The sequence below is a fragment of the Oncorhynchus clarkii genome, chromosome 2 (assembly GCF_045791955.1).
Source record: "Oncorhynchus clarkii lewisi isolate Uvic-CL-2024 chromosome 2, UVic_Ocla_1.0, whole genome shotgun sequence".
NCBI classification, from domain to species: Eukaryota; Metazoa; Chordata; class Actinopteri; order Salmoniformes; family Salmonidae; genus Oncorhynchus; species Oncorhynchus clarkii.
The window spans coordinates 56,411,603-56,423,919 of record NC_092148.1 but is presented as its reverse complement, the minus strand read 5'-3'; the positions used below and the strand labels follow the sequence as shown (position 1 = coordinate 56,423,919).

At 41.1% G+C, this 12,317-nt stretch overlaps 1 non-coding gene across 1 annotated transcript; it reads left to right on the top strand.

The window, feature by feature from the left end:
* The first annotated feature begins 11,531 nt into the window (after positions 1-11,531).
* Positions 11,532-11,672, top strand: LOC139383543 (U4 spliceosomal RNA). Its single transcript, XR_011628741.1, has one exon. It is a non-coding gene; the product is annotated as a U4 spliceosomal RNA (small nuclear RNA).
* The last annotated feature ends 645 nt before the right edge of the window (positions 11,673-12,317 follow it).

Sequence of the window (12,317 nt, the reverse complement as noted above, 5' to 3'; positions counted from 1 at the left end):
CAGTGTCTGAAGGTTGCCAGATGTAGCATCTCTGGGATGGAGTTCAGAAGACAGGAGACACGAGGATAACAGATGGAGGTTACTCGCAGACACAAGTTGTCACGGGGGGGGGGGGGGGGCAAGGTGTGAAAACTCACTGGAGAGACAGACGAAGGTTATTTAAAAGAGCATGAGAAGAAGCAGTTGAGTTTCAAACCACACCCTATATAGTGCACTATACAGAGAAAAGTGTGGCATTTGGAAGGTACCCTTCGATTTGAATAGCTGCCTGACCTAGCAGAGCACAGCGCTATCGGCCAGTATGACTTATTACAGTGGAAGTCTATGAGGGCTGGGGATGTTTGAGCGACCTTAGCCTCGTCGAGAACCAGGATATGGCTACGTAAGATTAAAACAACCGAAATGTACTATGTGCAGACTAGAGCCCTGGCTGGGTGTAAAGCATAGTGTAACATGGAGACATCAGTTTCAGCATAGGGGGGAGAGAGAGAGAGAGAGAGAGAGAGAGAGGAGAAAGAGATAGACTGGCGCACTTCGGACTCAGTCCAAGCAAAACCACCACATGCTGGGAATAGCAGGGTGGCAGCCGTGTGTGGGTTTGACTGGCTTGTGTGGGGAACAGTTTGAGTATGTGCATGTTTCAGTATAATTAGTGTTTATATGAGTGTAATTATATGTTCAGAAGCACTTGCATTGGTAAAGACCTGTGTATGCTTTCGTGCCTGGCTTGCATGTGTTACATCTTGCCTTTGAGCTCATGATAGGTGGGGCTGTGTGAGGGTGATACCTCAAAACCCATTGAGGGATATTATTCTCCATCATATCAGATCTCAGATCTCCAATGCACTGGCTGAGCTAGCAGGCTTTCGTTACAGGGAAGACCTAATATCAGTAGGTTGTTTTGCTCTACTACAGGATCTAATCACAGTTGGCCGGCTCAGCCTGTGCCCAGGTGGCACACGTTAGGGATGGTCAGCATCAATGACTGCCAGCTTGCCTGTCCCTCACCCTGCTGTGATGTAACTCAGACCCCCCACACACATGGCACGCACATACAGTGGCACATACACAAAAACACAGACACACATTCACACACACACCAGTGTTTCCCCTAGGATTGTTTTCAGCAGTGGTGGAAAGGGTAGCGGGGGGGGGGACCGTACGGTTCTGATGACTTTTTAAAAAGACATTCTACTCCGAAAATAAAGTAAAAATACACTCTGCTGCTCCACTCTCCCTTCACCCTGCTGTTGCTTTACCCCCAGGGGCCACATTCGGTCTTCACCGAGGTCCGGAGGGCTGCATTTAAAATGGGTCATATTTCCTTGCCATCAAAATAAGCAAAAACTAGTCCCCTAGCCATCACTTTTGGCATTTTTCGATGCTCCCAGACTGTGTAGTTTTCGTTTCGATGACTGCTAGCTAGCTGGACAGCGAAAAGAGACTATAAATGTAGGTGCATTATAATTTCTACACGGTTTCCATTTGGTTTTAGTCATTTCAATGTCGATTGAGATCATTTTTTTCCCAGAGGAAAAAAATAAATCAACAAATTAAATCATTTTTTTGTAGTGGATTAAACACCTGCGGAAACACGCCACAGACATGCACAAAAACAGAGAGAGAGAGACACAGACACACACACACACACATCTCATTATGCCCTTTGATCCTGATTAATCACTGATCAGTGGTGTAAGAAAGCTGAGTGAGTGTGTTGGTGGACTGAAGTTTGAGAGTGTCTGATTGGAGACAGGCAGCTAGGGCTGTGGTTGGGAGGGTCTAAGCTGGATCAGCTTGGTTGGCACACACCAGTCTATGGGTTTTCCATGAAAGCCATTCTTGTGTTTCCCAGACAAAAATGCAAACTTAACCTAGTAGGAGCTGCTCCACGTAACATAAGCTAATCCTTATCCTGGATCCTGACCTGAGGATGACATTGATTTAAAAACTGCAATTTATTATGCTAAACTATGAAAAAAGGGAGAATGCCAGCAGGTTTAAGACCATGGACGCCACTGGGCAATATTGAAAGGCAGGGTATTATGTAGGCTGCCCAGCAGCCCATGTTGAATCAGTGCCATAGCCATCTGCCATGCTCTATTTTCATCCCACAGCCCACTGGTGGTGGAACAGCCTGAGCCAAAAGGGACTTCTATGGTTACAGAGCCCTTTGCTCTGCATTCATAACCAAACGCATCTTTGCTCAACAGGTCCAATCTCAGCCTCAGGGATGGCGAGTGGACCAGATCTAATCTATAATTATGTACCAGGTGCTTACTATCTTTGAGTGGATGGATGGAAAGCCAGTAAGATTCTTGATAGGGTTGTAAGAGAACAGTAATCAAGGCACCTCAAGAGTATTAATGTGGATTATCACCACCACTGACCACCACCATTATCAAACATCCACAACTAGCACACAAGGGTGGCACACAAGCCTGGTTTGAGAGATTGTCTGGCTGGCAAAGTGAACAGCACTCTTCTCATATTTTCCTGTGTTGTACAGTAGTATTAGCCAGGTTGTAGTGTGATGATGAATATGGGTTGCCATGCCAGGCTCAGAATGAAACAGAAGCTGACCGGATTCATTTGAGATTATGTGTCCTGGACACAGTGTAATTCCCTTATCTACATACTTACCTGTCCTGTACCTGATGGTGATCCTGCCACTGTGGGGCTCATTGGCATGTCTGTCTCTGTCTGGTAGGAGACAATATTCAGGTGTCAGCAGCAAAGCACAGGTAGCACAGGACAGGACAGGCAGCACAGAACAGGACAGGCAGCACAGGACGGGCAGTTTTCACCTTGCACTGGTTATCTGCTGCTGAGCATGCATAATATAAAGAGAATGGCATTATCCAAACAAGGTTTTTCAACAACAGAAATGCTTCTAATAGTGACTCTCCATATGAAATTAGGGTTTATATTATTATCTGGTATTGCATTGACATATAGCCTACAAGTACACAGAACAAAAATATAAACGCAACATGTGAAGTGTTGGTCCCATATTTCATGAGGTGAAATAAAATGATCCCAGAAATGTTTCATACACATAAGAAGCTTATTTCTCTCAAATGTTGTGTTAGTGAGCATTTCTCATTTGCCAAGATAAGACTCTTTTCTCTGTATATATCAATGATGTTGCTCTTGCTGCGGGCGATTCCCTGATTCACCTCTACGCAGATGACACCATTCTGTATACTTCTGGCCCTTCCTTGGACACTGTGCTATCTAACCTCCAAACGAGATTCAATGCCATACAACACTCCTTCCGTGGTCTCCAACTGCTCTTAAACGCTAGTAAAACCAAATGCATGCTTTTCAACCGTTCGCTGCCTGCACCCGCACGCCGACTAGCATCACCACCCTAGATGGTCCCGACCTAGAATATGTGGACATCTATAAGTACCTAGGTGTCTGGCTAGACTGTAAACTCTCCTTCCAGACTCATATCAAACATCTCCAATCTAAAATCAAATCTAGAGTCGTTTTTCTATTCCGCAACAAAGCCTCCTTCACTCACACCGCCAAACTTACCCTAGTAAAACTGACTATCCTACCGATCCTCGACTTCGGCGATGTCATCTACAAAATACTCTACTCAGCAAACTGGATGCGGTTTATCACAGTGCCATCCGTTTTGTTACTAAAGCACCTTATACCACCCACCACTGCGACCTGTATGCTCTAGACGGCTGGTCCTCACTACATATTCATCGCCAGACCCACTGGCTCCAGGTCATCTACAAGTCCATGCTAGGTAAAGCTCTGCCTTATCTCAGTTCACTGGTCACGATGACAACACCCACCCATAGCACGCGCTCCAGCAGGTGTATCTCACTGATCATCCCTAAAGCCAACACCTCATTTGGCCGCCTTTCCTTCCAGTTCTCTGCTGCCTGTGACTGGAACGAATTGCAAAAATCGCTGAAGTTGGAGACTTTTATCTCCCTCACCAACTTTAAACATCTGCTATCTGAGCAGCTAACCGATCGCTGCAGCTGTACATAGTCTATCGGTAAATAGCCCACCCAATTTACCTACCTCATCCCCATACTGTTTTTATTTATTTACTTTTCTGCTCTTTTGCACACCAGTATATCTTCCTGCACATGACCATCTGATCATTTATCACTCCAGTGTTAATCTGCTTAATTGTAATTATTCGCCTACCTTTTGCACACAATGTATATAGACTATTTTATTTGATTTTTTTCTACTGTGTTATTGACTTGTTTATTGTTTGCTCCATGTGTAACTCTGTGTTGTTGTCTGTTCACACTGCTATGCTTTATCTTGGCCAGGTCGCAGTTGTAAATGAGAACTTGTTCTCAACTACCCTACCTGGTTAAATAAAGGTGAAAAAAAAAAATTTGCTAACATGGGTTCGCTAGCTGTCAAGTGGCGGGTATGTGTTGTTTGATTGTTGGTGGTGCCTGTGCTTACTCTCACGCCAAAAATATCATATTTGAATCAGATATGCGAGAAGAAAAAAAATCACTTCAAACTGCCAGTGTGAACAAGGCTTAGTGCAGCCTTATTCAGTATTATTATCTATCCATCTCAACTAATATCAATAATCTGACAATGAAATGAACTTTTACTGTCAGGAGAAAATATAGGAGACAACAATAAAAACATAGATCAAATACATCAGCAGTTGATATGCATTGATATGCAAATATATGTCGCTTTCCTGCTCCATGTCTGCATAGAAATGACAGTTCTTGTAATTGTTGAAATTGTCATGCTGTAGTCAAGTGGACACTTCAACTGATTATGTGAGAGCCCGTAACTCTCTTTGTGAGAGGTCTCTTTTTGGAATGGAGATACTGGGTTTAAAAATATATATATATATATTTCAACTTTATTTAATCAGGTAGGCCAGTTGAGAACAAGTTCTCATTTAAAACTGCGACCTGTCCAAGATAAAGCAGAGCAGGGCAACAAAATCAAACAACACATAAACAAACGTACAGTCAATAACAAAATAGAAAATAAAAATTGAAAAATCTATGTACAGTGTGTGCAAATATAGAAGAGTAGGGAGGTAAGGCAAAAAATAGGCCATAGAGGCAAAATAATTACATTTTAGCATTAATACTGGAGTGATAGACGTGCAGAGGATGATGTGCAAGTAGAGATACTGGGGTGCAAAAGAGCAAGAGGGTAAATAATATTATGGGGATGATGAAGATTAGCCTAATAATGGATTAAAAGAGCCTAACGTTACTCCTTATGGACCTTACATGTTCTGTTTAAAGTCTAATTGGCTCTGGAAGCCAAAACCGCCAAATACTCAATTTAAACGGGAATTGATTTTCAACTGAGGTACGGTTCTAGAAACATAAATCCCTCTACTTTCATATCACATCAAAATAATTTCACAAATGCAAAACACATACGTACTGTTTCAACCAGTTTTATTTGCGATTCTTGATCATGACTCTCGGTTCCATAAGACAGTTATGTACAGTTGCAGCTGACAGTATTTTTCAGTGACAACACGTTTGTGGTGTCCGTCTTCCATTTACACACAGGTGTTCGGAGATGTAGATAGCTAATTAGATAGCTAAGCAGCACTCTGTAAAATGGAAATATGGCCTAACCCTTACCATATAAAATGTGTTTATCAGTTTAACCTTTAGTTAAACTCCCCCTTGTTCAGTAGATGATATGGAACTGAGAGTCATGATCAAGGGCTACATCAAGATAGAAAATGGGGCCAAGAGTCATATATTCATGAGCAGGGTTGGGGAGTAATAGATTACCCCCCCAAAAAAGCGGTAACTGTAATCAATTACGTTCCCAGCTAAAATATTGTAATCAGATTACAGATACTTTTTGAAAAACTAGATGATTACTTCGAGGATTACTTTTAAATTCAGAAAGGAGTTTGCAAAAAAAATCCTATTTGACACTTCACTGTTTTCTCAATGACATTTAAATCAGCCTAATGGAATTAAAATATGGCTTTTGTTGCTCAATCTAATTCATGCAGATAAAACAAATCCATAGGCCTAATGGACACATGCTCAAATTCACACACTTTTGATAGACTTAAAGGGGCAATCTGTAGTTGCTACATCCATTTGTGGACTTATATATACAGTGCCTTGCGAAAGTATTCGGCCCCCTTGAACTTTGCGACCTTTTGCCACATTTCAGGCTTCAAACATAAAGATATAAAACTGTATTTTTTTGTGAAGAATCAACAACAAGTGGGACACAATCATGAAGTGGAACGACATTTATTGGATATTTCAAACTTTTTTAACAAATCAAAAACTGAAAAATTGGGCGTGCAAAATTATTCAGCCCCCTTAAGTTAATACTTTGTAGCGCCACCTTTTGCTGCGATTACAGCTGTAAGTCGCTTGGGGTATGTCTCTATCAGTTTTGCACATCGAGAGACTGACATTTTTCCCATTACTCCTTGCAAAACAGCTCGAGCTCAGTGAGGTTGGATGGAGAGCATTTGTGAACAGCAGTTTTCAGTTCTTTCCACAGATTCTCGATTGGATTCAGGTCTGGACTTTGACATTCTAACACCTGGATATGTTTATTTTTGAACCATTCCATTGTAGATTTTGCTTTATGTTTTGGATCATTGTCTTGTTGGAAGACAAATCTCCGTCCCAGTCTCAGGTCTTTTTCAGACTCCATCAGGTTTTCTTCCAGAATGGTCCTGTATTTGGCTCCATCCATCTTCCCATCAATTTTAACCATCTTCCCTGTCCCTGCTGAAGAAAAGCATGCCCAAACCATGATGCTGCCACCACCATGTTTGACAGTGGAGATGGTGTGTTCAGCTGTGTTGCTTTTACGCCAAACATAACGTTTTGCATTATTGCCAAAAAGTTCAATTTAGGTTTCATCTGACCAGAGCACCTTCTTCCACATGTTTGGTGTGTCTCCCAGGTGGTTTGTGGCAAACTTTAAACAACACTTTTTATGGATATCTTTTAAGAAATGGCTTTCTTCTTGCCACTCTTCCATAAAGGCCAGATTTGTGCAATATACGGCTGATTGTTGTCCTATGGACAGAGTCTCCCACCTCAGCTGTAGATCTCTGCAGTTCATCCAGAGTGATCATGGGCCTCTTGGCTGCATCTCTGATCAGTCTTCTCCTTGTATGAGCTGAAAGTTTAGAGGGACGGCCAGGTCTTGGTAGATTTGCAGTGGTCTGATACTCCTTCCATTTCAATATTATCGCTTGCACAGTGCTCCTCGGGATGTTTAAAGCTTGGGAAATCTTTTTGTATCCAAATCCGGCTTTAAACTTCTTCACAACAGTATCTCGGACCTGCCTGGTGTGTTCCTTGTTCTTCATGATGCTCTCTGCGCTTTTAACGGACCTCTGAGACTATCACAGTGCAGGTGCATTTATACGGAGACTTGATTACACACAGGTGGATTGTATTTATCATCATTAGTCATTTAGGTCAACATTGGATCATTCAGAGATCCTCACTGAACTTCTGGAGAGAGTTTGCTGCACTGAAAGTAAAGGGGCTGAATAATTTTGCACGCCCAATTTTTCAGTTTTTGATTTGTTAAAAAAGTTTGAAATATCCAATAAATGTCGTTCCACTTCATGATTGTGTCCCACTTGTTGTTGATTCTTCACAAAAAAATACAGTTTTATATCTTTATGTTTGAAGCCTGAAATGTGGCAAAAGGTCGCAAAGTTCAAGGGGGCCGAATACTTTCGCAAGGCACTGTACATACAGTTGAAGTCAGAAGTTTACATACACTTAGGTTGGAGTCATTAAAACTTGTTTTTCAACCACTCCATAAATGTCTTGTTAACAAACTGTAGTTTTGGCAAGTCAGTTAGGACATCTACTTTGTGCATGGCACAAGTAATTTTTCCAACAATTGTTTACAGACAGATTATTTCACTTATAATTCACTGTATCACAATTCCAGTGGATCAGAAGTTTATAATACACTAAGTTGACTGTGCCTTTAAACAGCTTGGAAAATTCAAGAAAATAATGTCATCGCTTTAGAAGCTTCTGATCGGCTAATTTGTCACACCCTGACCTTAGAGAGCCTGTTTATTTCTCTATTTGGTTAGGTCGGGGTGTGATTTGGGTGGGCATTCTAGTTTTCTATTTCTTTGTTGGCCGGATATCTCCTCTCTGTACCTAATGGCAGTCAGGCTACCTCTGGCGAGCACATGGAGGGCTGTGCGGCCCCCCAAAGAAATGCCACCCCACACCATGACTGACCCACCACCAAACCGGTCATGCTGGAGGATGTTGCAGGCAGCAGACCGTTCTCCACGGCGTCTCCAGACTCTGTCACATCTGTCACGTGCTCAGTGTGAACCTGCTTTCATCTGTGAAGAGCACAGGGCGCCAGTGGCGATTTGCCAATCTTGGTGTTCTCTGGCAAATGCCAAACGTCCTGAACGGTGTTGGGCTGTAAGCACAACCCCCACCTGTGGACGTCGGGCCCTCATACCACCCTCATGGAGTCTATTTCTGATCGTTTGAGCAGACACATGCACATTTTTGGCCTGCTGGATGTCATTTTGCAGGGCTCTGGCAGTGCTCCTCCTGCTCCTCCTTGCACAAAGGCGGAGTTAGCAGTCCTGCTGCTGGGTTGTTGCCCTCCTAAGGCCTCCTCCACGTCTCCTGATGTACTGGCCTGTCTCCTGGTAGCGCCTCCATGCTCTGGACACTACGCTGACAGACACAGCAAACCTTCTTGCCACAGCTCGCATTGATGTGCCATCCTGGATGAGCTGCACTACCTGAGCCACTTGTGTGGGTTGTAGACTCCGTCTCATGCTACCACTAGAGTGAAAGCACCGCCAGCATTCAATAGTGACCAAAACATCAGCCAGGAAGCATAGGAACTGAGAAGTGGTCTGTGGTCACCACCTGCAGAACCACTCCTTTATTGGGGGTGTCTTGCTAATTGCCTATAATTTCAACCTGTTGTCTATCCCATTTGCACAACAGCATGTGAAATTTATGGTCAATCAGTGTTGCTTCCTAAGTGGACAGTTTGATTTCACAGAAGTGTGATTGACTTGGAGTTACATTGTGTTGTTTAAATGTTCCCTTTATTTTTTTTGAGAATATAATCTAGAAATGCCTCATGAGCTTAGTTTAGCTGTCACACTCCATGAGAACCCAAAATATCAGCTTGTTTTTCACCAATGTTTGTAAACATTGTAAATGTAATAAAACACTGTATAGACTCAGAACATGGTTAAAATAACAATGTTGATATCATGGATGGTCAGTCCTCGCATCCATAGCTCTATTAATCTGAGAGTGGTTACATTTCCCCCCGGGCCCATCCCTCAGCTTTTTACCAAAAACAGAGGTGGGGTGTCCGTTTTGTTATTGTTTCATCTGTGGATTTGCCCTTTAAACAGCTGCATATTATCAAGATATCAAAGTGTCACCAACAAAAAAGGAAGACAATAGGCCTATAGCAAATGCAGCAAATGGCATTCATTTTTCACATGTAAAGAGCACTTTTCAGTAGTGCTGAAAGCATGCCCGTCCATGAGTGCAGAATTTATTTTTAAACTCGAATCAATTAACAAAATCAGTCCTAATTTGGCTAATCTATACTTCCATATTTCCAAGTCCTATTCTTGAAGATCAAGGGGTATAACATTTATTGGAATGACTGGAATTCTGATAGACTTTGTTTTTAATGTAAAAATATAATTTAATTGTATTATGTATATATGTAGTAGAAAGTGATGGGTTCGAAGACTACATAACCAACCCATAAAGTAAAATGTAACATCCATATATGGCCAGCTATGTCAACTTTAACATGGATGTATCCTGCAATAGATGTCGTTCAATTGGTAACATACATTTTTGTCGTCTTCTAGTGCCTCTTAAGGGGAAAGTAAATCTAAAAGTAACGGAATGTAATGAGATTACATTAGAGTTTGGGTAATCCAAAATGTACATTACTGATTACAATTTTGGACAGATAACTAGTAAGTGTAACGGATTACATTTAGAAAGTAACCTACCCAACCCTGTTGATGAGCAATGCTTTCTATACACAAAATAATTTTTGCAGTGTTCTTCTATTGCAAAAAATTGAATGAAGGGAAAATACACGGTTTTCTTTGTTTAATCTTGTAAAATTTTGGAAATAAAATAAAACAATCACTAAATAAGTCAGATGTTCCATTTCTGGAGTGGTGATACTGTTAATTTGTCACCACAGACTGATGGTTTGTTTACATAGCAGGTAGTGATGGGGGGGGGATAAAATCTATAGTTACATACGTGATATTATCTTTGATTATGCATCATATTCTTTTGACAATATCGCAATATTGTTTTTGCACTAGTTGGCTGTACCTGCACCAATACTCTGTTTTTCCTTCACATCTTCTTTTTAAATAGGGAGACTATTTGTTTTCAGCCCTTTTATTTCCATGACTGATCAAAACTCGTTTTTCTCCTGGCTCTTTTGTCCCTCTGCAGCAGACATACGGTGAGCAACATGTTTGGATCATCGAAGTGCTAAAAGAAAATCAGCACCTAAGTAAGTATCATGATAATATCATGTAGTGAGGTCCCTGGTAATTCCCAGCCCTAATAGCAGGTTAGAACAATTAAACGTGGCACATGAGAACCCATGAAAATCATGAGCATTATAATTTGAATAGCCTACTCGGCCTATGTCTAATTTTGATACACAATGTAGTTGTGCATTTTGTAAAGCAAATCTTGTTGAAGAGGCTTTAAACTCGGAGGTCGTCACAGAAAGAATCTTGAAGATTTGTCACTTTGCATTAGATTAGATTGCCATCTGCTGTTTGGAATGTTACAAATGTAAAGTTTTAAATGTCACGTACAATGAAATGCCTTGCAAACTAAAATTGACACGGCAAGGGGCTTCGTATATCAGACTAGAGAGCACTGATAGGCTCATAAAAAAATTGTCATGAAATTCAGTGGTAACTAGGGGATAGTTTGGAGGTGTAGTCAGATAATGTAGTTGATATTAGCGACCTAATATTGCTCTCAAAATAGAAGTAGCATCACCTCAATAATATTATTATAAGGTACCATCCGTGAGATGTTTTCAACCACAAGGAGTCAACAACCGCATTCTTACTTTATGGCCATCGTACTTAACAAAAGAGAGTGCACCATTTTAGAACGTTGTAGAAAGAAATGTAAAACATAGATAAGACATGATTCTCAATTCTTCCCAAAATGTTCTAAATAGGAATATAATTATATCGGAATACTTTGTAAGGGTCGTTGTATCCAGCCTGTAGTCTACTAATCAGTGATAGCCACGTTTTGAGACAATGTATCCCACAATGCACTGCGCGGTTTGTGTTTATTATAAATAATACAACTCTAAAAACTAACACATGTAATACTTTTTCCTTAATCATATTTTACATCGATTCATAATTTACCTGTTTATATATTGTTGATATATTTATTGATTTAAACCGTCATAGGGACCGTAATTGTACCGATAGTCAATCCACTCGATTCCTATTCTATGTCAGCTTTGCGCAGTGGCAGTATCGTAGCCGATGAGGTCTATCCGAGGCGCGATTATTGCTAGTTGAAAACTTTACCCAATACCCCGCTGAGACGACTTGAAATATAGTCGGCTTTGGCAATTTTTGACGGTCTCTAAGGAGACTGATTTAGCTGTATAAATAAATACGTAAACAGAAAATAATATCATGTCTGTATTACTGACTGCGTGTTCAGGTCACTCGTAATGATTTTTTTAATTAATCTGCTTTGGAAGCTACTATAAAGGCCAACATATTAAAATGGATTTAAAATTCCCTGGAGATAAAAGTCATCCCGTTTATTTTTACCATTTGCATGCAATGTGATGGTTATTATGACCAATAGATGTCACTGTCTACCAAAATACAGTGGTTATGTAGTGACGTTCAGCAACCAGATGTGGGCAGCATTGTATTGTATGAGACAATATAAGCATACCGGAAGAATATAATAATATATTCAATTTAGCAGACAATTTTATACAAAGCAACATAGTGCCGTGTGTGCATACATTATATTCATAAGGCTTTCCATTAGATGTTGGAGCATTACTGAGGGGACTTGCTTCCATTCAGCCACAAGATCATTAGTGAAGTCGGGCACTGAGGTTGGGCGATTAGGCCTGGTTCGCAGTCGGCTTTCCAATTCATCCCAAAGGTGTTTGATGGGGGTTGAGGTCAGGGCTCTGTGCAGGCCAGTCAAGTTCTTCCACACTGATCTCAACAAACCATTTCTGTATGGACCGCTTTTTGCATGGGGGAACTGTCA